Source organism: Taudactylus pleione, unplaced genomic scaffold (assembly GCF_031769625.1).
Source record: "Taudactylus pleione unplaced genomic scaffold, aTauple2 ptg000282l, whole genome shotgun sequence".
Taxonomy (NCBI): Eukaryota; Metazoa; Chordata; class Amphibia; order Anura; family Myobatrachidae; genus Taudactylus; species Taudactylus pleione.
This window is the reverse complement of record NW_028284684.1, coordinates 13,805,128-13,831,989: the sequence shown is the minus strand read 5'-3', so window position 1 is coordinate 13,831,989 and position 26,862 is coordinate 13,805,128. Positions and strand designations below refer to the sequence as shown.

General features: G+C 38.9%; 11 non-coding genes across 11 annotated transcripts; all 11 read right to left on the bottom strand.

Annotated features, from left to right (window-relative positions):
* Positions 1–1,514: 1,514 nt before the first annotated feature.
* Positions 1,515–1,586, bottom strand: TRNAD-GUC (transfer RNA aspartic acid (anticodon GUC)). Its single transcript has one exon. It is a non-coding gene; the product is annotated as a tRNA-Asp (tRNA).
* A 3,956-nt stretch (positions 1,587–5,542) lies between these two features.
* On the bottom strand, positions 5,543–5,614 carry TRNAD-GUC (transfer RNA aspartic acid (anticodon GUC)). Its single transcript has one exon. It is a non-coding gene; the product is annotated as a tRNA-Asp (tRNA).
* Positions 5,615–9,724: 4,110 nt separating this feature from the next.
* Positions 9,725–9,796, bottom strand: TRNAD-GUC (transfer RNA aspartic acid (anticodon GUC)). The gene has a single exon. It is a non-coding gene; the product is annotated as a tRNA-Asp (tRNA).
* Positions 9,797–11,741: 1,945 nt separating this feature from the next.
* TRNAD-GUC (transfer RNA aspartic acid (anticodon GUC)) lies at positions 11,742–11,813 on the bottom strand. Its single transcript has one exon. It is a non-coding gene; the product is annotated as a tRNA-Asp (tRNA).
* Positions 11,814–13,759: 1,946 nt separating this feature from the next.
* Positions 13,760–13,831, bottom strand: TRNAD-GUC (transfer RNA aspartic acid (anticodon GUC)). The gene has a single exon. It is a non-coding gene; the product is annotated as a tRNA-Asp (tRNA).
* Positions 13,832–15,788: 1,957 nt separating this feature from the next.
* TRNAD-GUC (transfer RNA aspartic acid (anticodon GUC)) lies at positions 15,789–15,860 on the bottom strand. Its single transcript has one exon. It is a non-coding gene; the product is annotated as a tRNA-Asp (tRNA).
* Positions 15,861–17,817: 1,957 nt separating this feature from the next.
* Positions 17,818–17,889, bottom strand: TRNAD-GUC (transfer RNA aspartic acid (anticodon GUC)). Its single transcript has one exon. It is a non-coding gene; the product is annotated as a tRNA-Asp (tRNA).
* A 1,946-nt stretch (positions 17,890–19,835) lies between these two features.
* Positions 19,836–19,907, bottom strand: TRNAD-GUC (transfer RNA aspartic acid (anticodon GUC)). The gene has a single exon. It is a non-coding gene; the product is annotated as a tRNA-Asp (tRNA).
* Positions 19,908–21,845: 1,938 nt separating this feature from the next.
* On the bottom strand, positions 21,846–21,917 carry TRNAD-AUC (transfer RNA aspartic acid (anticodon AUC)). Its single transcript has one exon. It is a non-coding gene; the product is annotated as a tRNA-Asp (tRNA).
* A 1,947-nt stretch (positions 21,918–23,864) lies between these two features.
* On the bottom strand, positions 23,865–23,936 carry TRNAD-AUC (transfer RNA aspartic acid (anticodon AUC)). The gene has a single exon. It is a non-coding gene; the product is annotated as a tRNA-Asp (tRNA).
* A 1,946-nt stretch (positions 23,937–25,882) lies between these two features.
* Positions 25,883–25,954, bottom strand: TRNAD-GUC (transfer RNA aspartic acid (anticodon GUC)). The gene has a single exon. It is a non-coding gene; the product is annotated as a tRNA-Asp (tRNA).
* Between the last annotated feature and the right edge of the window lie 908 nt (positions 25,955–26,862).

Sequence of the window (26,862 nt, the reverse complement as noted above, 5' to 3'; positions counted from 1 at the left end):
CTTGAATGGCTAAAAGACTATTATGCTAGAGACCAATGGTAGCTCTGCATGAGGAATATTAAACTCCAAATCTCTTCTGCTAAATTATGCCCAAATTATGTGAATGCTATAAAAATTGATAATTTATTCTATTATTCAGCTACTGTTTCCAACTTAATTAAAAAAAAAAAATATATATATATATATATTCACTCTTCTTTTAAGGCACCAATAAATATCTATGCATTTTCTGGATATTCTATACCATACAATTTTAATACATGGGAATCCTGAATATAAAGTCCAATAAATGCTGGATTTGCCATGTTGTACATGTTCTAAGCAATATCTTTTAGATTATAGCTGATATAGGGCCTGATTCAGAGCCGCTTGCTGCTAGTGAGTGCTTGCTCAGAATAACGGCGGTTTTTTATGTTTTGTATTTGTTTTTTTCTTTCATCAGGCCACTCGCTAAGCTGTGGGTGACTACCCACAGCTTTTGCGAGTGGCCTGGAGCCCATCGAGATTATCGTGACCATCAGGCTTGCGAGGAGACCCTGTAGAAGGGTCTGAGCTCTCACAAGCCCGAGTAAACTTCCTGCTCTAATAGAACAGGAAGTCCACTACTGACATCACTAGTGATGTCAGTAGGGCCACCCACAAACACCAGGTGTTCCTACGGGAATGCCTGCATTTGTGCAGCCACCCCCCCCTCCCCGCATACAAAACGCGGTGAGTTATCAATCAACATTGACAGCCGCTCCGTCTTGTAGCTAGACCCATATCGATGGAGCAGCCGTCGCTGGATGGATCTTGAGCATGCACACGCCGGAGGCGGCGCATGGGTAGTGGGGGACCGTCGAACCACTTACGAGTGTTGTGCGCTTGCGAGTGTGTCTGAATCAGGCCCATAGTCCTTAGGAAAATTTTTGGGTGCTTGCCAAAGACATGTAAATGAAGTGCTTGTTAAAAAATAAAATCCATTCTACTAACCATTGCAAAATGGAATTTGGGTCTTGAGGACCCACCTCATGGAGTTGGGCTTAGACAGCACAAGAAAATTGCTTGAGAAGTTACTTGACCTATACTGTTCTTGAGAATGGGGCCCAGCAATGTGGTCTTTCAATGCTAGAAATGTCAAAATAATTCTGAATGTTGTAGTTTGATGTCCTAGAAAATGTGTGCAGTTTTCATTCCAAAAAGTGGCATACACCAATATGCCAACCTCCTTGCCTATATTTTATTTCTACATATAAAAATGTAAGTATGTATAAACCTCCCCAAAATACCAAACCATTCTGATTTATTCCATAGCCACCGAACGCCAACAAATGGTAATAGAAGTATATCATTACAGTTGGTACATTTTGTTTTCTCTATCTGCTATTCCATTTGTATGGATCTATGAGGGTTTCCTTTAAGTACACATCTCAATATATTATAGTTTGGGTTGTTATTTATGCATGCCATAACATTTGTATTATTATTTTTCCACTGTGTCTGAAATGGAATATTGGAGAAATAAAAGGTATAGCCTCCCCGTCAGGGAATTGAACCCCGGTCTCCCGCGTGACAGGCGGGGATACTCACCACTATACTAACGAGGATCAGCTGTGTGCTGTGATTTCTGGTCCAGTCCAGAAAAGTGATTTTCAACTAAGAGTTGTTATAATTTCCTTGGGTAATGAAAATGATTGAAATCATTTATACATCAATTTGTTAGTGTACTCTTTCACCATATATCAGATCCATGTCGATTCTTCTGCATCATGAGCTAGGTCAAATGCTTATAGAAATTGCCCCAGCTATCATTTTCTTGCTCTACCCATGTCCGATAATCCCAGGACTGAGATGTTCTAGGATTTTACTGTTGATTTGCCAGTGTTTATAGGTATTTCTATGAATTGATTTATGGTTGACCATTTCTGATGCTTGATTGTATATTTAGTAATTCAAGATCCTTTAAAAAGCTCAAATGAATTTAGCAAAACCTATTACCCCTTATCAATTTTTTTCTAATTAGAATTTGCTTAGAAATCCTTGAATGGCTAAAAGACTATTATGCTAGAGACCAATGGTAGCTCTGCATGAGGAATATTAAACTCCAAATCTCTTCTGCTAAATTATGCCCAAATTATGTGAATGCTATAAAAATTGATGATTTATTCTATTATTCAGCTACTGTTTCCAACTTAATTTAAAAAAAAAATTATATATATATATATTCACTCTTCTTTTAAGGCACCAATAAATATCTATGCATTTTCTGGATATTCTATACCATACAATTTTAATACATGGGAATCCTGAATATAAAGTCCAATAAATGCTGGATTTGCCATGTTGTACATGTTCTAAGCAATATCTTTAAGATTATAGCTGATATAGGGCCTGATTCAGAGCCGCTTGCTGCTAGTGAGTGCTTGCTCAGAATAACGGCGGTTTTTTATGTTTTGTATTTGTTTTTTTCTTTCATCAGGCCACTCGCTAAGCTGTGGGTGACTACCCACAGCTTTTGCGAGTGGCCTGGAGCCCATCGCCATTATCGTGACCATCAGGCTTGCGAGGAGACCCTGTAGAAGGGTCTGAGCTCTCACAAGCCCGAGTAAACTTCCTGCTCTAATAGAACAGGAAGTCCACTACTGACATCACTAGTGATGTCAGTAGGACCACCCACAAACACCAGGCGTTCCTAAGGGAATGCCTGCATTTGTGCAGCCACCCCCCCTTCTCCGCATACAAAACGCGGTGAGTTATCAATCAACATTGACAGCCGCTCCGTCTTGTAGCTAGACCCATATCGATGGAGCAGCCGTCGCTGGACGGATCTTGCGCATGCACACGCCGGAGGCGGCGCATGGGTAGTGGGGGACCGTCGAACCACTTACGAGTGTTGTGCGCTTGCGACTGTGTCTGAATCAGGCCCATAGTCCTTAGGAAAATTTTTGGGTGCTTGCCAAAGACATGTAAATGAAGTGCTTGTTAAAAAATAAAATCCATTCTACTAACCATTGCAAAATGGAATTTGGGTCTTGAGGACCCACCTCATGGAGTTGGGCTTAGACAGCACAAGAAAATTGCTTGAGAAGTTACTTGACCTATACTGTTCTTGAGAATGGGGCCCAGCAATGTGGTCTTTCAATGCTAGAAATGTCAAAATAATTCTGAATGTTGTAGTTTGTTGTCCTAGAAAATGTGTGCAGTTTTCATTCCAAAAAGTGGCATACACCAATATGCCAACCTCCTTGCCTATATTTTATTTCTACATATAAAAATGTAAGTATGTATAAACCTTCCCAAAATACCAAACCATTCTGATTTATTCCATAGCCACCTAACGCCAACAAATGGTAATAGAAGTATATCATTACAGTTGGTACATTTTGTTTTCTCTATCTGCTATTCCATTTGTATGGATCTATGAGGGTTTCCTTTAAGTACACATCTCAATATATTATAGTTTGGGTTGTTATTTATGCATGCCATAACATTTGTATTATTATTTTTCCACTGTGTCTGAAATGGAATATTGGAGAAATAAAAGTTATAGCCTCCCCGTCGGGGAATTGAACCCGGTCTCCCGCGTGACAGGCGGGGATACTCACCACTATACTAACGAGGATCAGCTGTGTGCTGTGATTTCTGGTCCAGTCCAGAAAAGTGATTTTCAACTAAGAGTTGTTATAATTTCCTTGGGTAATGAAAATGATTGAAATCATTTATACATCAATTTGTTAGTGTACTCTTTCACCATATATCAGATCCATGTCAATTCTTCTGCATCATGAGCTAGGTCAAATGCTTATAGAAATTGCCCCAGCTATCATTTTCTTACTCTACCCATGTCCGATAATCCCTGGACTGAGATGTTCTAGGATTTTACTGTTGATTTGCCAGTGTTTATAGGTATTTCTATGAATTGATTTATGGTTGACCATTTCTGATGCTTGATTGTATATTTAGTAATTCAAGATCCTTTAAAAAGCTCAAATGAATTTAGCAAAACCCATTACCCCTTATCAACTTTTTTATAATTAGAATTTGCTTAGAAATCCTTGAATGGCTAAAAGACTATTATGCTAGAGACCAATGGTAGCTCTGCATGAGGAATATTAAACTCCAAATCTCTTCTGCTAAATTATGCCCAAATTATGTGAATGCTATAAAAATTGATAATTTATTCTATTATTCAGCTACTGTTTCCAACTTAACTAAATAAAAAAAAATATATATATATATTCACTCTTCTTTTAAGGCACCAATAAATATCTATGCATTTTCTGGATATTCTATACCATACAATTTTAATACATGGGAATCCTGAATATAAAGTCCAATAAATGCTGGATTTGCCATGTTGTACATGTTCTAAGCAATATCTTTTAGATTATAGCTGATATAGGGCCTGATTCAGAGCCGCTTGCTGCTAGTGAGTGCTTGCTCAGAATAGCGGCGTTTTTTATGTTTTGTATTTGTTTTTTTCTTTCATCAGGCCGCTCGCTAAGCTGTGGGTGACCTCCCACAGCATTTGCGAGTGGCCTGGAGCCCATCACGATTACCGTGACCATCAGGCTTGCGAGGAGACCCTGTGGAAGGGTCTGAGCTCTCACAAGCCCGAGTAAACTTCCTGCTCTAATAGAACAGGAAGTACACTACTGACATCACTAGTGATGTCAGTAGGGCTACCCACAAACACCAGGTGTTCCTAAGGGAATGCCTGCATTTGTGCAGCCACCCCCCCTCCCCGCATACAAAACACAGTGAGTTATCAATCAACATTGACAGCCGCTCCGTCTTGTAGCTAGACCCATATCGATGGAGCAGCCGTCGCTGGATGGATCTTGAGCATTCACAAGCCGGAGGCGGCACATGGGTAGTGGGGGACCGTCGAACCACTTACGAGCATTGTGCGCTTGCGAGTGTGTCTGAATCAGGCCCATAGTACTTAGGAAAATTTTTGGGTGCTTGCAAAAAACATGTAAATGAAGTGCTTGTTAAAAAATAAAATCCATTCTACTAACCATTGCAAAATGGAATTTGGGTCTTGAGGACCCACCTCATGGAGTTGGGCTTAGACAGCACAAGAAAATTGCTTGAGAAGTTACTTGACCTATAATGTTCTTGAGAATGGGGCCCAGCAATGTGGTCATTCAATGCTAGAAATGTCAAAATAATTCTGAATGTTGTAGTTTGATGTCCTAGAAAATGTGTGCAGTTTTCATTCCAAAAAGTGGCATACACCAATATGCCAACCTCCTTGCCTATATTTTATTTCTACATATAAAAATGTAAGTATGTATAAACCTTCCCAAAATACCAAACCATTCTGATTTATTCCATAGCCACCTAACGCCAACAAATGGTAATAGAAGTATATCATTACAGTTGGTACATTTTGTTTTCTCTATCTGCTATTCCATTTGTATGGATCTATGAGGGTTTCCTTTAAGTACACATCTCAATATATTATAGTTTGGGTTGTTATTTATGCATGCCATAACATTTGTATTATTATTTTTCCACTGTGTCTGAAATGGAAAATTGGAGAAATAAATGTTATAGCCTCCCCGTCGGGGAATTGAACCCCGGTCTCCCGCGTGACGGGCGGGGATACTCACCACTATACTAACGAGGATCAGCTGTGGGCTGTGATTTCTGGTCCAGTCCAGAAAAGTGATTTTCAACTAAGAGTTGTTATAATTTCTTGGGTAATGAAAATGATTGAAATCATTTATACATCAATTTGTTAGTGTACTCTTTCACCATATATCAGATCCATGTCGATTCTTCTGCATCATGAGCTAGGTCAAATGCTTATAGAAATTGCCCCAGCTATCATTTTCTTACTCTACCCTTGGGTAATGAAAATGATTGAAATCATTTATACATCAATTTGTTAGTGTACTCTTTCACCATATATCAGATCCATGTCGATTCTTCTGCATCATGAGCTAGGTCAAATGCTTATAGAAATTGCCCCAGCTATCATTTTCTTACTCTACCCATGTCCGATAATGCCTGGACTGAGATGTTCTAGGATTTTACTGTTGATTTGCCAGTGTTTATAGGTATTTCTATGAATTGATTTATGGTTGACCATTTCTGATGCTTGATTGTATATTTAGTAATTCAAGATCCTTTAAAAAGCTCAAATGAATTTAGCAAAACCCATTACTCCTTATCAACTTTTTTCTAATTAGAATTTGCTTAGAAATCCTTGAATGGCTAAAAGACTATTATGCTAGAGACCAATGGTAGCTCTGCATGAGGAATATTAAACTCCAAATCTCTTCTGCTAAATTATGCCCAAATTATGTGAATGCTATAAAAATTGATAATTTATTCTATTATTCAGCTACTGTTTCCAACTTAATTTAAAAAAAAAAAAATATATATATATATATATATATTCACTCTTCTTTTAAGGCACCAATAAATATCTATGCATTTTCTGGATATTCTATACCATACAATTTTAATACATGGGAATCCTGAATATAAAGTCCAATAAATGCTGGATTTGCCATGTTGTACATGTTCTAAGCAATATCTTTTAGATTATAGCTGATATAGGGCCTGATTCAGAGCCGCTTGCTGCTAGTGAGTGCTTGCTCAGAATAACGGCGGTTTTTTATGTTTTGTATTTGTTTTTTTCTTTCATCAGGCCGCTCGCTAAGCTGTGGGTGACTACCCACAGCTTTTGCGAGTGGCCTGGAGCCCATCGCGATTATCATGACCATCAGGCTTGCGAGGAGACCCTGTAGAAGGGTCTGAGCTCTCACAAGCCCGAGTAAACTTCCTGCTCTAATAGAACAGGAAGTCCACTACTGACATCACTAGTGATGTCAGTAGGGCCACCCACAAACACCAGGCGTTCCTAAGGGAATGCCTGCATTTGTGCAGCCACCCCCCCTCCCCGCATACAAAACGCGGTGAGTTATCAATCAACATTGACAGCCGCTCCGTCTTGTAGCTAGACCCATATCGATGGAGCAGCCGTCGCTGGACGGATCTTGCGCATGCACACGCCGGAGGCGGCGCATGGGTAGTGGGGGACCGTCGAACCACTTACGAGTGTTGTGCGCTTGCGAGTGTGTCTGAATCAGGCCCATAGTCCTTAGAAAAATTTTTGGGTGCTTGCCAAAGACATGTAAATGAAGTGCTTGTTAAAAAATAAAATCCATTCTACTAACCATTGCAAAATGGAATTTGGGTCTTGAGGACCCACCTCATGGAGTTGGGCTTAGACAGCACAAGAAAATTGCTTGAGAAGTTACTTGACCTATACTGTTCTTGAGAATGGGGCCCAGCAATGTGGTCTTTCAATGCTAGAAATGTCAAAATAATTCTGAATGTTGTAGTTTGATGTCCTAGAAAATGTGTGCAGTTTTCATTCCAAAAAGTGGCATACACCAATATGCCAACCTCCTTGCCTATATTTTATTTCTACATATAAAAATGTAAGTATGTATAAACCTCCAAAAAATACCAAACCATTCTGATTTATTCCATAGCCACCGAACGCCAACAAATGGTAATTGAAGTATATCATTACAGTTGGTACATTTTGTTTTCTCTATCTGCTATTCCATTTGTATGGATCTATGAGGGTTTCCTTTAAGTACACATCTCAATATATTATAGTTTGGGTTGTTATTTATGCATGCCATAACATTTGTATTATTATTTTTCCACTATGTCTGAAATGGAATATTGGAGAAATAAAAGTTATAGCCTCCCCGTCGGGGAATTGAACCCCGGTCTCCCTCATGACAGGCGGGGATACTCACCACTATACTAACGAGGATCAGCTGTGTGCTGGCATTTCTGGTCCAGTCCAGAAAAGTGATTTTCAACTAAGAGTTGTTATAATTTCTTGGGTAATGAAAATGATTGAAATCATTTATACATCAATTTGTTAGTGTACTCTTTCACCATATATCAGATCCATGTCGATTCTTCTGCATCATGAGCTAGGTCAAATGCTTATAGAAATTGCCCCAGCTATCATTTTCTTACTCTACCCATGTCCGATAATCCCTGGACTGAAATGTTCTAGGATTTTACTGTTGATTTGCCAGTGTTTATAGGTATTTCTATGAATTGATTTATGGTTGACCATTTCTGATGCTTGATTGTATATTTAGTAATTCAAGATCCTTTAAAAAGCTCAAATGAATTTAGCAAAACCCATTACCCTTATCAACTTTTTTCTAATTAGAATTTGTTTAGAAATCCTTGAATGGCTAAAAGACTATTATGCTAGAGACCAATGGTAGCTCTGCATGAGGAATATTAAACTCCAAATCTCTTCTGCTAAATTATGCCCAAATTATGTGAATGCTATAAAAGTTGATAATTTATTCTATTATTCAGCTACTGTTTCCAACTTAATTAAAATATATATATATATATATATTCACTCTTCTTTTAAGGCACCAATAAATATCTATGCATTTTCTGGATATTCTATACCATACAATTTTAATACTTGGGAATCCTGAATATAAAGTCCAATAAATGCTGGATTTGCCATGTTGTACATGTTCTAAGCAATATCTTTAAGATTATAGCTGATATAGGGCCTGATTCAGAGCCGCTTGCTGCTAGTGAGTGCTTGCTCAGAATAACGGCGGTTTTTTATGTTTTGTATTTGTTTTTTTCTTTCATCAGGCCGCTCGCTAAGCTGTGGGTGACTACCCACAGCTTTTGCGAGTGGCCTGGAGCCCATCGCGATTATCATGACCATCAGGCTTGCGAGGAGACCCTGTAGAAGGGTCTGAGCTCTCACAAGCCCGAGTAAACTTCCTGCTCTAATAGAACAGGAAGTCCACTACTGACATCACTAGTGATGTCAGTAGGGCTACCCACAAACACCAGGCGTTCCTAAGGGAATGCCTGCATTTGTGCAGCCACCACCCCCTCCCCGCATACAAAACGCGGTGAGTTATCAATCAACATTGACAGCCGCTCCGTCTTGTAGCTAGACCCATATCGATGGAGCAGCCGTCGCTGGACGGATCATGCGCATGCACACGCCGGAGGCGGCGCATGGGTAGTGGGGGACCGTCGAACCACTTACGAGTGTTGTGCGCTTGCGAGTGTGTCTGAATCAGGCCCATAGTCCTTAGGAAAATTTTTGGGTGCTTGCCAAAGACATGTAAATGAAGTGCTTGTTAAAAAATAAAATCCATTCTACTAACCATTGCAAAATGGAATTTGGGTCTTGAGGACCCACCTCATGGAGTTGGGCTTAGACAGCACAAGAAAATTGCTTGAGAAGTTACTTGACCTATACTGTTCTTGAGAATGGGGCCCAGCAATGTGGTCTTTCAATGCTAGAAATGTCAAAATAATTCTGAATGTTGTAGTTTGATGTCCTAGAAAATGTGTGCAGTTTTCATTCCAAAAAGTGGCATACACCAATATGCCAACCTCCTTGCCTATATTTTATTTCTACATATAAAAATGTAAGTATGTATAAACCTCCCCAAAATACCAAACCATTCTGATTTATTCCATAGCCACCGAACGCCAACAAATGGTAATAGAAGTATATCATTACAGTTGGTACATTTTGTTTTCTCTATCTGCTATTCCATTTGTATGGATCTATGAGGGTTTCCTTTAAGTACACATCTCAATATATTATAGTTTGGGTTGTTATTTATGCATGCCATAACATTTGTATTATTATTTTTCCACTGTGTCTGAAATGGAATATTGGAGAAATAAAAGTTATAGCCTCCCCGTCGGGGAATTGAACCCCGGTCTCCCGCGTGACAGGCGGGGATACTCACCACTATACTAACGAGGATCAGCTGTGTGCTGTGATTTCTGGTCCAGTCCAGAAAAGTGATTTTCAACTAAGAGTTGTTATAATTTCTTGGGTAATGAAAATGATTGAAATCATTTATACATCAATTTGTTAGTGTACTCTTTCACCATATATCAGATCCATGTCGATTCTTCTGCATCATGAGCTAGGTCAAATGCTTATAGAAATTGCCCCAGCTATCATTTTCTTACTCTACCCATGTCCGATAATCCCTGGACTGAGATGTTCTAGGATTTTACTGTTGATTTGCCAGTGTTTATAGGTATTTCTATGAATTGATTTATGGTTGACCATTTCTGATGCTTGATTGTATATTTAGTCATTCAAGATCCTTTAAAAAGCTCAAATGAATTTAGCAAAACCCTTTACCCCTTATCAACTTTTTTCTAATTAGAATTTGCTTAGAAATCCTTGAATGGCTAAAAGACTATTATGCTAGAGACCAATGGTAGCTCTGCATGAGGAATATTAAACTCCAAATCTCTTCTGCTAAATTATGCCCAAATTATGTGAATGCTATAAAAATTGATAATTTATTCTATTATTCAGTTGCTGTTTCCAACTTAATTAAAAAAAAAAAAATTATATATATATATATTCACTCTTCTTTTAAGGCACCAATAAATATCTATGCATTTTCTGGATTTTCTATACCATACAATTTTAATACATGGGAATCATGAATATAAAGTCCAATAAATGCTGGATTTGCCATGTTGTACATGTTCTAAGCAATATCTTTTCAATTATAGCTGATATAGGGCCTGATTCAGAGCCGCTTGCTGCTAGTGAGTGCTTGCTCAGAATAACGGCGGTTTTTTATGTTTTGTATTTGTTTTTTTCTTTCATCAGGCCGCTCGCTAAGCTGTGGGTGACTACCCACAGCTTTTGCGAGTGGCCTGGAGCCCATCGCGATTATCGTGACCATCAGGCGTGCGAGGAGACCCTGTAGAAGGGTCTGAGCTCTCACAAGCCCAAGTAAACTTCCTGCTCTAATAGAACAGGAAGTCCACTACTGACATCACTAGTGATGTCAGTAGGGCCAATCACAAACACCAGGCGTTCCTAAAAGAATGCCTGCATTTGTGCAGCCACCCCCCCCTCCCCGCATACAAAACGCGGTGAGTTATCAATCAACATTGACAGCCGCTCCGTTTTGTAGCTAGACCCATATCGATGGAGCAGCCGTCGCTGGACGGATCTTGCACATGCACACGCCGGAGGTGGCGCATGGGTAGTGGGGGACCGTCGAACCACTTACGAGTGTTGTGCGCTTGCGAGTGTGTCTGAATCAGGCCCATAGTCCTTAGGAAAATTTTTGGGTGCTTGCCAAAGACATGTAAATGAAGTGCTTGATAAAAAATAAAATCAATTCTACTAACCATTGCAAAATGGAATTTGGGTCTTGAGGACCCACCTCATGGAGTTGGGCTTAGACAGCACAAGAAAATTGCTTGAGAAGTTACTTGACCTATACTGTTCTTGAGAATGGGGCCCAGCAATGTGGTCTATCAATGCTAGAAATGTCAAAATAATTCTGAATGTTGTAGTTTGATGTCCTAGAAAATGTGTGCAGTTTTCATTCCAAAAAGTGGCATACACCAATATGCCAACCTCCTTGCCTATATTTTATTTCTACATATAAAAATGTAAGTATGTATAAACCTTCCCAAAATACCAAACCATTCTGATTTATTCCATAGTCACCTAACGCCAACAAATGGTAATAGAAGTATATCATTACAGTTGGTACATTTTGTTTTCTCTATCTGCTATTCCATTTGTATGGATCTATGAGGGTTTCCTTTAAGTACACATCTCAATATATTATAGTTTGGGTTGTTATTTATGCTTGCCATAACATTTGTATTATTATTTTTCCACTGTGTCTGAAATGGAATATTGGAGAAATAAAAGTTATAGCCTCCCCGTCAGGGAATTGAACCCCGGTCTCCCGCGTGACAGGCGGGGATACTCACCACTATACTAACGAGGATCAGCTGTGTGCTGTGATTTCTGGTCCAGTCCAGAAAAGTGATTTTCAACTAAGAGTTGTTATAATTTCCTTGGGTAATGAAAATGATTGAAATCATTTATACATCAATTTGTTAGTGTACTCTTTCACCATATATCAGATCCATGTCGATTCTTCTGCATCATGAGCTAGGTCAAATGCTTATAGAAATTGCTCCAGCTATCATTTTCTTACTCTACCCATGTCCGATAATCCCTGGACTGAGATGTTCTAGGATTTTACTGTTGATTTGCCAGTGTTTATAGGTATTTCTATGAATTGATTTATGGTTGACCATTTCTGATGCTTGATTGTATATTTAGTAATTCAAGATCCTTTAAAAAGCTCAAATGAATTTAGCAAAACCCATTACCCCTTATCAACTTTTTTATAATTAGAATTTGCTTAGAAATCCTTGAATGGCTAAAAGACTATTATGCTAGAGACCAATGGTAGCTCTGCATGAGGAATATTAAACTCCAAATCTCTTCTGCTAAATTATGCCCAAATTATGTGAATGCTATAAAAATTCATAATTTATTCTGTTATTCAGCTACTGTTTCCAACTTAATTAAAAAAAAAAAAAATATATATATATATATTCACTCTTCTTTTAAGGCACCAATAAATATCTATGCATTTTCTGGATATTCTATACCATACAATTTTAATACATGGGAATCCTGAATATAAAGTCCAATAAATGCTGGATTTGCCATGTTGTACATGTTCTAAGCAATATCTTTTAGATTATAGCTGATATAGGGCCTGATTCAGAGCCGCTTGCTGCTAGTGAGTGCTTGCTCAGAATAAGGGCGGTTTTTTATGTTTTGTATTTGTTTTTTTCTTTCATCAGGCCGCTCGCTAAGCTGTGGGTGACTACCCACAGCTTTTGCGTGTGGCCTGGAGCCCATCGCGATTATCGTGACCATCAGGCTTGCGAGGAGACCCTGTGGAAGTTTCTGAGCTCTCACGAGCCCGAGTAAACTTCCTGCTCTAATAGAACAGGAAGTCCACTACTGACATCACTAGTGATGTCAGTAGGGCCACCCACAAACAGCAGGCGTTCCTAAGGGAATGCCTGCATTTGTGCAGCCACCCCCCCCTCCCCGCATACAAAACGCGGTGAGTTATCAATCAACATTGACAGCCGCTCCGTCTTGTAGCTAGACCCATATCGATGGAGCAGCCGTCGCTGGACGGATCTTGCGCATGCACACTCCGGAGGCGGCGCATGGGTAGTGGGGGACCGTCGAACCACTTACGAGTGTTGTGCGCTTGCGAGTGTGTCTGAATCAGGCCCATAGTCCTTAGGAAAATTTTTGGGTGCTTGCCAAAGACATGTAAATGAAGTGCTTGTTAAAAAATAAAATCCATTCTACTAACCATTGCAAAATGGAATTTGGGTCTTGAGGACCCACCTCATGGAGTTGGGCTTAGACAGCACAAGAAAATTGCTTGAGAAGTTACTTGACCTATACTGTTCTTGAGAATGGGGCCCAGCAATGTGGTCTTTCAATGCTAGAAATGTCAAAATAATTCTGAATGTTGTAGTTTGATGTCCTAGAAAATGTGTGCAGTTTTCATTCCAAAAAGTGGCATACACCAATATGCCAACCTCCTTGCCTATATTTTATTTCTACATATAAAAATGTAAGTATGTATAAACCTTCCCAAAATACCAAACCATTCTGATTTATTCCATAGCCACCTAACGCCAACAAATGGTAATAGAAGTATATCATTACAGTTGGTACATTTTGTTTTCTCTATCTGCTATTCCATTTGTATGGATCTATGAGGGTTTCCTTTAAGTACACATCTCAATATATTATAGTTTGGGTTGTTATTTATGCATGCCATAACATTTGTATTATTATTTTTCCACTGTGTCTGAAATGGAATATTGGAGAAATAAAAGTTATAGCCTCCCCGTCGGGGAATTGAACCCCGGTCTCCCGCGTGACAGGCGGGGATACTCACCACTATACTAACGAGGATCAGCTGTGTGCTGTGATTTCTGGTCCAGTCCAGAAAAGTGATTTTCAACTAAGAGTTGTTATAATTTCCTTGGGTAATGAAAATGATTGAAATCATTTATACATCAATTTGTTAGTGTACTCTTTCACCATATATCAGATCCATGTCGATTCTTCTGCATCATGAGCTAGGTCAAATGCTTATAGAAATTGCCCCAGCTATCATTTTCTTACTCTACCCATGTCCGATAATCCCTGGACTGAGATGTTCTAGGATTTTACTGTTGATTTGCCAGTGTTTATAGGTATTTCTATGAATTGATTTATGGTTGACCATTTCTGATGCTTGATTGTATATTTAGTAATTCAAGATCCTTTAAAAAGCTCAAATGAATTTAGCAAAACCCATTACCCCTTATCAACTTTTTTCTAATTAGAATTTGCTTAGAAATCCTTGAATGGCTAAAAGACTATTATGCTAGAGACCAATGGTAGCTCTGCATGAGGAATATTAAACTCCAAATCTCTTCTGCTAAATTATGCCCAAATTATGTGAATGCTATAAAAATTGATAACTTATTCTATTATTCAGCTACTGTTTCCAAATTAATTAAAAAAAAAAAAAAAAATATATATATATATATATATATATTCACTCTTCTTTTAAGGCACCAATAAATATCTATGCATTTTCTGGATATTCTATTCCATACAATTTTAATACATGGGAATCCTGAATATAAAGTCCAATAAATGCTGGATTTGCCATGTTGTACATGTTCTAAGCAATATCTTTTAGATTATAGCTGATATAGGGCCTGATTCAGAGCCGCTTGCTGCTAGTGAGTGCTTGCTGAGAATAAGGGCGGTTTTTTATGTTTTGTATTTGTTTTTTTCTTTCATCAGGCCGCTCGCTAAGCTGTGGGTGACTACCCACAGCTTTTGCGTGTGGCCTGGAGCCCATCGCGATTATCGTGACCATCAGGCTTGCGAGGAGACCCTGTGGAAGGGTCTGAGCTCTCACGAGCCCGAGTAAACTTCCTGCTCTAATAGAACAGGAAGTCCACTACTGACATCACTAGTGATGTCAGTAGGGCCACCCACAAACAGCAGGCGTTCCTAAGGGAATGCCTGCATTTGTGCAGCCACCCCCCCCTCCCCGCATACAAAACACGGTGAGTTATCAATCAACATTGACAGCCACTCCGTCTTGTAGCTAGACCCATATCGATGGAGCAGCCGTCGCTGGACGGATCTTGCGCATGCACACTCCGGAGGCGGCGCATGGGTAGTGGGGGACCGTCGAACCACTTACGAGTGTTGTGCGCTTGCGAGTGTGTCTGAATCAGGCCCATAGTCCTTAGGAAAATTTTTGGGTGCTTGCCAAAGACATGTAAATGAAGTGCTTGTTAAAAAATAAAATCCATTCTACTAACCATTGCAAAATGGAATTTGGGTCTTGAGGACCCACCTCATGGAGTTGGGCTTAGACAGCACAAGAAAATTGCTTGAGAAGTTACTTGACCTATACTGTTCTTGAGAATGGGGCCCAGCAATGTGGTCTTTCAATGCTAGAAATGTCAAAATAATTCTGAATGTTGTAGTTTGATGTCCTAGAAAATGTGTGCAGTTTTCATTCCAAAAAGTGGCATACACCAATATGCCAACCTCCTTGCCTATATTTTATTTCTACATATAAAAATGTAAGTATGTATAAACCTTCCCAAAATACCAAACCATTCTGATTTATTCCATAGCCACCTAACGCCAACAAATGGTAATAGAAGTATATCATTACAGTTGGTACATTTTGTTTTCTCTATCTGCTATTCCATTTGTATGGATCTATGAGGGTTTCCTTTAAGTACACATCTCAATATATTATAGTTTGGGTTGTTATTTATGCATGCCATAACATTTGTATTATTATTTTTCCACTGTGTCTGAAATGGAATATTGGAGAAATAAAAGTTATAGCCTCCCCGTCGGGGAATTGAACCCCGGTCTCCCGCGTGACAGGCGGGGATACTCACCACTATACTAATGAGGATCAGCTGTGTGCTGTGATTTCTGGTCCAGTCCTGAAAAGTGATTTTCAACTAAGAGTTGTTATAATTTCCTTGGGTAATGAAAATGATTGAAATCATTTATACATCAATTTGTTAGTGTACTCTTTCACCATATATCAGATCCATGTCGATTCTTCTGCATCATGAGCTAGGTCAAATGCTTATAGAAATTGCCCCAGCTATCATTTTCTTACTCTACCCATGTCCGATAATCCCTGGACTGAGATGTTCTAGGATTTTACTGTTGATTTGCCAGTGTTTATAGGTATTTCTATGAATTGATTTATGGTTGACCATTTCTGATGCTTGATTGTATATTTAGTAATTCAAGATCCTTTAAAAAGCTCAAATGAATTTAGCAAAACCCATTACCCCTTATCAACTTTTTTCTAATTAGAATTTGCTTAGAAATCCTTGAATGGCTAAAAGACTATTATGCTAGAGACCAATGGTAGCTCTGCATGAGGAATATTAAACTCCAAATCTCTTCTGCTAAATTATGCCCAAATTATGTGAATGCTATAAAAATTGATAACTTATTCTATTATTCAGCTACTGTTTCCAAATTAATTAAAAAAAAAAAAAAAAATATATATATATATATATATATATTCACTCTTCTTTTAAGGCACCAATAAATATCTATGCATTTTCTGGATATTCTATTCCATACAATTTTAATACATGGGAATCCTGAATATAAAGTCCAATAAATGCTGGATTTGCCATGTTGTACATGTTCTAAGCAATATCTTTTAGATTATAGCTGATATAGGGCCTGATTCAGAGCCGCTTGCTGCTAGTGAGTGCTTGCTGAGAATAAGGGCGGTTTTTTATGTTTTGTATTTGTTTTTTTCTTTCATCAGGCCGCTCGCTAAGCTGTGGGTGACTACCCACAGCTTTTGCGTGTGGCCTGGAGCCCATCGCGATTATCGTGACCATCAGGCTTGCGAGGAGACCCTGTGGAAGGGTCTGAGCTCTCACGAGCCCGAGTAAACTTCCTGCTCTAATAGAACAGGAAGTCCACTACTGACATCACTAGTGATGTCAGTAGGGCCACCCACAAACAGCAGGCGTTCCTAAGGGAATGCCTGCATTTGTGCAGCCACCCCCCCCTCCCCGCATACAAAACACGGTGAGTTATCAATCAACATTGACAGCCACTCCGTCTTGTAGCTAGACCCATATCGATGGAGCAGCCGTCGCTGGACGGATCTTGCGCATGCACACTCCGGAGGCGGCGCATGGGTAGTGGGGGACCGTCGAACCACTTACGAGTGTTGTGCGCTTGCGAGTGTGTCTGAATCAGGCCCATAGTCCTTAGGAAAATTTTTGGGTGCTTGCCAAAGACATGTAAATGAAGTGCTTGTTAAAAAATAAAATCCATTCTACTAACCATTGCAAAATGGAATTTGGGTCTTGAGGACCCACCTCATGGAGTTGGGCTTAGACAGCACAAGAAAATTGCTTGAGAAGTTACTTGACCTATACTGTTCTTGAGAATGGGGCCCAGCAATGTGGTCTTTCAATGCTAGAAATGTCAAAATAATTCTGAATGTTGTAGTTTGATGTCCTAGAAAATGTGTGCAGTTTTCATTCCAAAAAGTGGCATACACCAATATGCCAACCTCCTTGCCTATATTTTATTTCTACATATAAAAATGTAAGTATGTATAAACCTTCCCAAAATACCAAACCATTCTGATTTATTCCATAGCCACCTAACGCCAACAAATGGTAATAGAAGTATATCATTACAGTTGGTACATTTTGTTTTCTCTATCTGCTATTCCATTTGTATGGATCTATGAGGGTTTCCTTTAAGTACACATCTCAATATATTATAGTTTGGGTTGTTATTTATGCATGCCATAACATTTGTATTATTATTTTTCCACTGTGTCTGAAATGGAATATTGGAGAAATAAAAGTTATAGCCTCCCCGTCGGGGAATTGAACCCCGGTCTCCCGCGTGACAGGCGGGGATACTCACCACTATACTAATGAGGATCAGCTGTGTGCTGTGATTTCTGGTCCAGTCCTGAAAAGTGATTTTCAACTAAGAGTTGTTATAATTTCCTTGGGTAATGAAAATGATTGAAATCATTTATACATCAATTTGTTAGTGTACTCTTTCACCATATATCAGATCCATGTCGATTCTTCTGCATCATGAGCTAGGTCAAATGCTTATAGAAATTGCCCCAGCTATCATTTTCTTACTCTACCCATGTCCGATAATCCCTGGACTGAGATGTTCTAGGATTTTACTGTTGATTTGCCAGTGTTTATAGGTATTTCTATGAATTGATTTATGGTTGACCATTTCTGATGCTTGATTGTATATTTAGTAATTCAAGATCCTTTAAAAAGCTCAAATGAATTTAGCAAAACCCATTACCCCTTATCAACTTTTTTCTAATTAGAATTTGCTTAGAAATCCTTGAATGGCTAAAAGACTATTATGCTAGAGACCAATGGTAGCTCTGCATGAGGAATATTAAACTCCAAATCTCTTCTGCTAAATTATGCCCAAATTATGTGAATGCTATAAAAATTGATAATTTATTCTATTATTCAGCTACTGTTTCCAACTTAATTAAAAAAAATATATATAAATATATATATATTCACTCTTCTTTTAAGGCACCAATAAATATCTATGCATTTTCTGGATATTCTATTCCATACAATTTTAATACATGGGAATCCTGAATATAAAGTCCAATAAATGCTGGATTTGCCATGTTGTACATGTTCTAAGCAATATCTTTTAGATTATAGCTGATATAGGGCCTGATTCAGAGCCGCTTGCTGCTAGTGAGTGCTTGCTCAGAATAACGGCGGTTTTTTATGTTTTGTATTTGTTTTTTTCTTTCATCAGGCCGCTCGCTAAGCTGTGGGTGACTACCCACAGCTTTTGTGAGTGGCCTGGAGCCCATCGCGATTATCGTGACCATCAGGCTTGCGAGGAGACCCTGTGGAAGGGTCTGAGCTCTCACGAGCCCGAGTAAACTTCCTGCTCTAATAGAACAGGAAGTCCACTACTGACATCACTAGTGATGTCAGTAGGGCCACCCACAAACACCAGGCATTCCTAAGGGAATGCCTGCATTTGTGCAGCCACCCCCCCCTCCCCGCATACAAAACGCGGTGAGTTATCAATCAACATTGACAGCCGCTCCGTCTTGTAGCTAGACCCATATCGATGGAGCAGCCGTCGCTGGACGGATCTTGTGCATGCACACGCCGGAGGCGGCGCATGGGTAGTGGGGGACCGTCGAACCACTTACGAGTGTTGTGCGCTTGCGAGTGTGTCTGAATCAGGCCCATAGTCCTTAGGAAAATTTTTGGGTGCTTGCCAAAGACATGTAAATGAAGTGCTTGTTAAAAAATAAAATCCATTCTACTAACCATTGCAAAATGGAATTTGGGTCTTGAGGACCCACCTCATGGAGTTGGGCTTAGACAGCACAAGAAAATTGCTTGAGAAGTTACTTGACCTATACTGTTCTTGAGAATGGGGCCCAGCAATGTGGTCTTTCAATGCTAGAAATGTCAAAATAATTCTGAATGTTGTAGTTTGATGTCCTAGAAAATGTGTGCAGTTTTCATTCCAAAAAGTGGCATACACCAATATGCCAACCTCCTTGCCTATATTTTACTTCTACATATAAAAATGTAAGTATGTATAAACCTTCCCAAAATACCAAACCATTCTGATTTATTCCATAGCCACCTAACGCCAACAAATGGTAATAGAAGTATATCATTACAGTTGGTACATTTTGTTTTCTCTATCTGCTATTCCATTTGTATGGATCTATGAGGGTTTCCTTTAAGTACACATCTCAATATATTATAGTTTGGGTTGTTATTTATGCATGCCATAACATTTGTATTATTATTTTTCCACTGTGTCTGAAATGGAATATTGGAGAAATAAAAGTTATAGCCTCCCCGTCGGGGAATTGAACCCCGGTCTCCCGCGTGACAGGCGGGGATACTCACCACTATACTAACGAGGATCAGCTGTGTGCTGTGATTTCTGGTCCAGTCCAGAAAAGTGATTTTCAAGTAAGAGTTGTTATAATTTCCTTGGGTAATGAAAATGATTGAAATCATTTATACATCAATTTGTTAGTGTACTCTTTCACCATATATCAGATCCATGTCGATTCTTCTGCATCATGAGCTAGGTCAAATGCTTATAGAAATTGCTCCAGCTATCATTTTCTTACTCTACCCATGTCCGATAATCCCTGGACTGAGATGTTCTAGGATTTTACTGTTGATTTGCCAGTGTTTATAGGTATTTCTATGAATTGATTTATGGTTGACCATTTCTGATGCTTGATTGAATATTTAGTAATTCAAGATCCTTTAAAAAGCTCAAATGAATTTAGCAAAACCCATTACCCCTTATCAACTTTTTTCTAATTAGAATTTGCTTAGAAATCCTTGAATGGCTAAAAGACTATTATGCTAGAGACCAATGGTAGCTCTGCATGAGGAATATTAAACTCCAAATCTCTTCTGCTAAATTATGCCCAAATTATGTGAATGCTATAAAAATTGATAATTTATTCTATTATTCAGCTACTGTTTCCAACTTAATTAAAAAAAATATATATATATATTCTCTCTTCTTTTAAGGCACCAATAAATATCTATGCATTTTCTGGATATTTTATTCCATACAATTTTAATACATGGGAATCCTGAATATAAAGTCAAATAAATGCTGGATTTGCCATGTTGTACATGTTCTAAGCAATATCTTTTAGATTATAGCTGATATAGGGCCTGATTCAGAGCCGCTTGCTGCTAGTGAGTGCTTGCTCAGAATAACGGCGGTTTTTTATGTTTTGTATTTGTTTTTTTCTTTCATCAGGCCGCTTGCTAAGCTGTGGGTGACTACCCACAGCTTTTGCGAGTGGCCTGGAGCCCATCACGATTATCGTGACCATCAGGCTTGCGAGGAGACCCTGTGGAAGGGTCTGAGCTCTCACGAGCCCGAGTAAACTTCCTGCTCTAATAGAACAGGAAGTCCACTACTGACATCACTAGTGATGTCAGTAGGGCCACCCACAAACACCAGGCATTCCTAAGGGAATGCCTGCATTTGTGCAGCCACCCCCCCCTCCCCGCATACAAAACGCGGTGAGTTATCAATCAACATTGACAGCCGCTCCGTCTTGTAGCTAGACCCATATCGATGGAGCAGCAGTCGCTGGATGGATCTTGTGCATGCACACGCCGGAGGCGGCGCATGGGTAGTGGGGGACCGTCGAACCACTTACGAGTGTTGTGCGCTTGCGAGTGTGTCTGAATCAGGCCCATAGTCCTTAGGAAAATTTTTGGGTGCTTGCCAAAGACATGTAAATGAAGTGCTTGTTAAAAAATAAAATCCATTCTACTAACCATTGCAAAATGGAATTTGGGTCTTGAGGACCCACCTCATGGAGTTGGGCTTAGACAGCACAAGAAAATTGCTTGAGAAGTTACTTGACCTATACTGTTCTTGAGAATGGGGCCCAGCAATGTGGTCTTTCAATGCTAGAAATGTCAAAATAATTCTGAATGTTGTAGTTTGATGTCCTAGAAAATGTGTGCAGTTTTCATTCCAAAAAGTGGCATACACCAATATGCCAACCTCCTTGCCTATATTTTATTATTACATATAAAAATGTAAGTATGTATAAACCTTCCCAAAATACCAAACCATTCTGATTTATTCCATAGCCACCTAACGCCAACAAATGGTAATAGAAGTATATCATTACAGTTGGTACATTTTGTTTTCTCTATCTGCTATTCCATTTGTATGGATCTATGAGGGTTTCCTTTAAGTACACATCTCAATATATTATAGTTTGGGTTGTTATTTATGCATGCCATAACATTTGTATTATTATTTTTCCACTGTGTCTGAAATGGAATATTGGAGAAATAAAAGTTATAGCCTCCCCATCAGGGAATTGAACCCCGGTCTCCCGCGTGATAGGCGGGGATACTCACCACTATACTAACAAGGATCAGCTGTGGGCTGTGATTTCTGGTCCAGTCCAGAAAAGTGATTTTCAACTAAGAGTTGTTATAATTTCCTTGGGTAATGAAAATGATTGAAATCATTTATACATCAATTTGTTAGTGTACTCTTTCACCATATATCAGATCCATGTCGATTCTTCTGCATCATGAGCTAGGTCAAATGCTTATAGAAATTGCCCCAGCTATCATTTTCTTACTCTACCCATGTCCGATAATCCCTGGACTGAGATGTTCTAGGATTTTACTGTTGATTTGCCAGTGTTTATAGGTATTTCTATGAATTGATTTATGGTTGACCATTTCTGATGCTTGATTGTATATTTAGTAATTCAAGATCCTTTAAAAAGCTCAAATGAATTTAGCAAAACCCATTACCCCTTATCAACTTTTTTATAATTAGAATTTGCTTAGATATCATTGAATGGCTAAAAGACTATTATGCTAGAGACCAATGGTAGCTCTGCATGAGGAATATTAAACTCCAAATCTCTTCTGCTAAATTATGCCCAAATTATGTGAATGCTATAAAAATTGATAATTTATTCTATTATTCAGCTACTGTTTCCAACTTAATTAAAAAAAAAAATATATATATATATATATTCACTCTTCTTTTAAGGCACCAATAAATATCTATGCATTTTCTGGATATTCTATACCATACAATTTTAATACATGGGAATCCTGAATATAAAGTCCAATAAATGCTGGATTTGCCATGTTGTACATGTTCTAAGCAATATCTTTTAGATTATAGCTGATATAGGGCCTGATTCAGAGCCGCTTGCTGCTAGTGAGTGCTTGCTCAGAATAACGGCGTTTTTTTATGTTTTGTATTTGTTTTTTTTCTTTCATCAGGCCGCTCGCTAAGCTGTGGGTGACTACCCACAGCTTTTGCGAGTGGCCTGGAGCCCATCACGATTATTGTGACCATCAGGCTTGCGAGGAGACCCTGTAGAAGGGTCTGAGCTCTCACAAGCCCGAGTAAACTTCCTGCTCTAATAGAACAGGAAGTCTACTACTGACATCACTAGTGATGTCAGTAGGGCCACCCACAAACACCAGGCGTTCCTAAGGGATTGCCTGCATTTGTGCAGCCACCCCCCCCCTCCCCGCATACAAAACGCGGTGAGTTATCAATCAACATTGACAGCCGCTCCATCTTGTAGCTAGACCCATATCGATGGAGCAGCCGTCGCTGGACGGATCTTGCGCATGCATACGCCGGAGGCGGTGCATGGGTAGTGGGGGACCGTCGAACCACTTACGAGTGTTGTGCGCTTGCGAGTGTGTCTGAATCAGGCCCATAGTCCTTAGGAAAATTTTTGGGTGCTTGCCAAAGACATGTAAATGAAGTGCTTGTTAAAAAATAAAATCCATTCTACTAACCATTGCAAAATGGAATTTGGGTCTTGAGGACCCACCTCATGGAGTTGGGCTTAGACAGCACAAGAAAATTGCTTGAGAAGTTACTTGACCTATACTGTTCTTGAGAATGGGGCCCAGCAATGTGGTCTTTCAATGCTAGAAATGTCAAAATAATTCTGAATGTTGTAGTTTGATGTCCTAGAAAATGTCTGCAGTTTTCATTCCAAAAAGTGGCATACACCAATATGCCAACCTCCTTGACTATATTTTATTTCTACATATAAAAATGTAAGTATGTATAAACCATCCCAAAATACCAAACCATTCTGATTTATTCCATAGCCACCTAACGCCAACAAATGGTAATAGAAGTATATCATTACAGTTGGTACATTTTGTTTTCTCTATCTGCTATTCCATTTGTATGGATCTATGAGGGTTTCCTTTAAGTACACATCTCAATATATTATAGTTTGGGTTGTTATTTATGCATGCCATAACATTTGTATTATTATTTTTCCACTGTGTCTGAAATGGAATATTGGAGAAATAAAAGTTATAGCCTCCCCATCAGGGAATTGAACCCCGGTCTCCCGCGTGATAGGCGGGGATACTCACCACTATACTAACAAGGATCAGCTGTGGGCTGTGATTTCTGGTCCAGTCCAGAAAAGTGATTTTCAACTAAGAGTTGTTATAATTTCCTTGGGTAATGAAAATGATTGAAATCATTTATACATCAATTTGTTAGTGTACTCTTTCACCATATATCAGATCCATGTCGATTCTTCTGCATCATGAGCTAGGTCAAATGCTTATAGAAATTGCCGCAGCTATCATTTTCTTACTCTACCCATGTCCGATAATCCCTGGACTGAGATGTTCTAGGATTTTACTGTTGATTTGCCAGTGTTTATAGGTATTTCTATGAATTGATTTATGGTTGACCATTTCTGATGCTTGATTGTATATTTAGTAATTCAAGATCCTTTAAAAAGCTCAAATGAATTTAGCAAAACCCATTACCCCTTATCAACTTTTTTATAATTAGAATTTGCTTAGAAATCATTGAATGGCTAAAAGACTATTATGCTAGAGACCAATGGTAGCTCTGCATGAGGAATATTAAACTCCAAATCTCTTCTGCTAAATTATGCCCAAATTATGTGAATGCTATAAAAATTGATAATTTATTCTATTATTCAGCTACTGTTTCCAACTTAATTAAAAAAAAAAAATATATATATATATATTCACTCTTCTTTTAAGGCACCAATAAATATCTATGCATTTTCTGGATATTCTATACCATACAATTTTAATACATGGGAATCCTGAATATAAAGTCCAATAAATGCTGGATTTGCCATGTTGTACATGTTCTAAGCAATATCTTTTAGATTATAGCTGATATAGGGCCTGATTCAGAGCCGCTTGCTGCTAGTGAGTGCTTGCTCAGAATAACGGCGGTTTTTTATGTTTTGTATTTGTTTTCTTTCTTTCATCAGGCCGCTCGCTAAGCTGTGGGTGACTACCCACAGCTTTTGCGAGTGGCCTGGAGCCCATCACGATTATTGTGACCATCAGGCTTGCGAGGAGACCCTGTAGAAGGGTCTGAGCTCTCACAAGCCCGAGTAAACTTCCTGCTCTAATAGAACAGGAAGTCTACTACTGACATCACTAGTGATGTCAGTAGGGCCACCCACAAACACCAGGCGTTCCTAAGGGATTGCCTGCATTTGTGCAGCCACCCCCCCCCTCCCCGCATACAAAACGCGGTGAGTTATCAATCAACATTGACAGCCGCTCCATCTTGTAGCTAGACCCATATCGATGGAGCAGCCGTCGCTGGACGGATCTTGCGCATGCACACGCCGGAGGCGGCGCATGGGTAGTGGGGGACCGTCGAACCACTTACGAGTGTTGTGCGCTTGCGAGTGTGTCTGAATCAGGCCCATAGTCCTTAGGAAAATTTTTGGGTGCTTGCCAAAGACATGTAAATGAAGTGCTTGTTAAAAAATAAAATCCATTCTACTAACCATTGCAAAATGGAATTTGGGTCTTGAGGACCCACCTCATGGAGTTGGGCTTAGACAGCACAAGAAAATTGCTTGAGAAGTTACTTGACCTATACTGTTCTTGAGAATGGGGCCCAGCAATGTGGTCTTTCAATGCTAGAAATGTCAAAATAATTCTGAATGTTGTAGTTTGATGTCCTAGAAAATGTCTGCAGTTTTCATTCCAAAAAGTGGCATACACCAATATGCCAACCTCCTTGCCTATATTTTATTTCTACATATAAAAATGTAAGTATGTATAAACCATCCCAAAATACCAAACCATTCTGATTTATTCCATAGCCACCTAACGCCAACAAATGGTAATAGAAGTATATCATTACAGTTGGTATATTTTGTTTTCTCTATCTGCTATTCCATTTGTATGGATCTATGAGGGTTTCCTTTAAGTACACATCTCAATATATTATAGTTTGGGTTGTTATTTATGCATGCCATAACATTTGTATTATTATTTTTCCACTGTGTCTGAAATGGAATATTGGAGAAATAAAAGTTATAGCCTCCCCGTCGGGGAATTGAACCCCGGTCTCCCGCGTGACAGGCGGGGATACTCACCACTATACTAACGAGGATCAGCTGTGTGCTGTGATTTCTGGTCCAGTCCAGAAAAGTGATTTTCAACTAAGAGTTGTTATAATTTCCTTGGGTAATGAAAATGATTGAAATCATTTATACATCAATTTGTTAGTGTACTCTTTCACCATATATCAGATCCATGTCGATTCTTCTGCATCATGAGCTAGGTCAAATGCTTATGGAAATTGCCCAAGCTATCATTTTCTTACTCTACCCATGTCCGATAATCCCTGGACTGAGATGTTCTAGGATTTTACTGTTGATTTGCCAGTGTTTATAGGTATTTCTATGAATTGATTTATGGTTGACCATTTCTGATGCTTGATTGTATATTTAGTAATTCAAGATCCTTTAAAAAGCTCAAATGAATTTAGCAAAACCCATTACCCCTTATCAACTTTTTTCTAATTAGAATTTGCTTAGAAATCCTTGAATGGCTAAAAGACTATTATGCTAGAGACCAATGGTAGCTCTGCATGAGGAATATTAAACTCCAAATCTCTTCTGCTAAATTATGCCCAAATTATGTGAATGCTATAAAAATTGATAATTTATTCTATTATTCAGCTACTGTTTCCAACTTAATTAAAAAAAAAATATATATATATTTATATTCACTCTTCTTTTAAGGCACCAATAAATATCTATGCATTTTCTGGATATTCTATACCATACAATTTTAATACATGGGAATCCTGAATATAAAGTCCAATAAATGCTGGATTTGCCATGTTGTACATGTTCTAAGCAATATCTTTTAGATTATAGCTGATATAGGGCCTGATTCAGAGCCGCTTGCTGCTAGTGAGTGCTTGCTCAGAATAACGGCGGTTTTTTATGTTTTGTATTTGTTTTTTTCTTTCATCAGGCCGCTCGCTAAGCTGTGAGTGACTACCCACAGCTT